Genomic DNA, 2,191 nt, shown 5'->3' with positions numbered 1-2,191 from the left:
TTGTTGCTTCCTTGCCTAGCCTCTTCTTCCCTGAAATCATCCAAACAACTGCATCAAAGTCTTGCAAAATTTCATGAGAAATCTTCCATTCATAGCATTCAAGTAATATAACTAAAAACTCATGGAATTTGCATCAAAATCATACTGTTTGGATGGTTCATTGCTTTGTTATTCATTTAACCATTCTTGGTTACTTTAAGCTCAAGAAAATGCATAAAACAACTAAAACTAACAGAAAAATGCTAGTGAAACTAGCCTAAGATGCCTTGGCATCAGGTGCATATGGGTTCAATACCTCATTCTTCTTCAGCTCTTCCTTGAGTATGGGTTGAAGTGCATAGCTTATTTCTTCCTGGTTTTCCTTTTGATCATCCTGGAGGTGTTCTACTCCATTCATACTCCTCTCATCACTTGTGGTTATCATCTTACATTCCTCCCACCTTACTTTCTTTGTTTCTCCCCTTGGATTCTTCTCTGTGTCACTGGGAAATCCATCAGTGGGTTTGGGAATTTGTTGAGATAGATACCCTACTTGGGACTCCAATCTCTTGATGTTTTCTCCTTGGTTTTTGATATTGGCTCGCACTTCTTCCTTAAACACCTTGTTGTCTTGGACTTCTCTACATAAAATTTCAAGTAGAGCCTCAATCTTTGAGTGCCTATCGTTTGTTAGTGATGGTGGGTTGAGATTAGGTGGTTGAGAAGGTTGGTTAGGTGGGTGTTGATAGGATCTTTGTGAGGTGTGTTGGTGAGTTGCATTGTTGTTGGAGTTGAGGTTGTGGCGTCTCTGATGTGACCTTGGTCTTGTTGATTTCCTCACCCAAAGATGGGGTGATTTCTCCATCCAGAGTTGTAAGTTTTGGAGTATGGATTATGGATTTGTCTAGGTGAGTTTCCAACATAGTTGGCTTGCTCCCAGTCACCTTCTTCTCCTATACTCACTCCTTCTTGAGCTGGTGATGAAGTGATGACTGCTGCAACTTGGTTTTCCTCCACCTTCTTAGTGAGATCTGCTAGCTGCTTGGTGATCATCTTATTTTGAGCTAACAATGCATCCATGTGGTTCAGCTCCATTACTCCTCTGGTATTACTTCTTTCGGAGGCATAGAAGTAGTCATTCTCAGCAACTGTTTCAATGACATTTATGGCTTCTTCAATGGTTTTCTTCTTGTTTAGAGAGCCTCCTGATGAATGATCTACGGCCTTCTTTGACTCATAGGAAAGACCTTCATAGAAAATGTGAAGTTGAACCCATTCATTGAACATATCTGGTGGGCATCTTCTTGTTAAGTCCTTGAACCTCTCCCATGCTTCATAGAGAGTCTCACTATCTTGCTGCCTGAAAGTCTGTACCTCAGCTCTCAGCCTGTTGATTCTTTGAGGAGGGTAGAATCTTGCCATAAATTTGTTCACCACATCTTCCCAATTTGTTAAGCTCTCCTTTGGGAAGGATTCAAGCCATTTGGATGCCTTGTCCCTGAGTGAAAAAGGGAACAAGAGCAGCCTATAGACATCCGGATGGACTCCATTAGACTTCACAGTGTCACAAATTCTCAGGAAGGTGGTTAGGTGTTGATTGGGATCTTCTTGCGCACTTCCTCCAAATGAACAATTGTTCTGAACAAGGGTGATGAGCTGGGGTTTTAGTTCAAAGTTGTTGACATGTATGGTGGGCTTCTGGATGCTACTTCTACAGTTTCCTGGATTAGGATTAATGTAGGAGCCTAGAACTCTCCTTTCTTGCCCAGCACGGTTTGCAGGGCCTTCTCTAGCATGGTTGTGAGCTTCTTCTTCATGATTGTTTTCCAAATTCTCTTCCATGTTGGGTTCAAAGTACTCTTCCTCTTCCTTAGCACCAACAATTCCTTTCCTTCTTGCTTCCCTCCTTAGTCTCTAGAGGGTCCTTTCAGGTTCTGAATTAAAGGAAGTTGAAGCTCCCTCTCTTCTCCCTGTCATACAACAGACAAAACTCACAGCAAGAGATAAAATGAAGAGATTATTCTTGTTAGAGTAATTATTAGTGTGAGCGATACAAATTATCAAACAGTTAGTGGGTTAGTGAGCAGAATTGTAATTAACAAAAAACGAAAGAAAATAGAGAGGGTAAAGGGGATGAGGAAGAAACTAAACAAACTGAAGGAAATTGACTGAATCAAATAAACAAATAAAGAAAAAGAAAAATGCTCAATCT

The 2,191-nt window shown here is 40.8% G+C and overlaps 1 non-coding gene across 1 annotated transcript; it reads left to right on the top strand.

The window, feature by feature from the left end:
- Positions 1–1,261: 1,261 nt before the first annotated feature.
- On the top strand, positions 1,262–1,368 carry LOC130964660 (small nucleolar RNA R71). The gene has a single exon (XR_009080745.1). It is a non-coding gene; the product is annotated as a small nucleolar RNA R71 (small nucleolar RNA).
- The last annotated feature ends 823 nt before the right edge of the window (positions 1,369–2,191 follow it).

The sequence above is a fragment of the Arachis stenosperma genome, chromosome 2 (genome assembly GCF_014773155.1).
Source record: "Arachis stenosperma cultivar V10309 chromosome 2, arast.V10309.gnm1.PFL2, whole genome shotgun sequence".
NCBI classification, from domain to species: Eukaryota; Viridiplantae; Streptophyta; class Magnoliopsida; order Fabales; family Fabaceae; genus Arachis; species Arachis stenosperma.
Note: the sequence above shows the minus strand (reverse complement) of the source record. Positions and strands in the feature narration are given on the sequence as shown.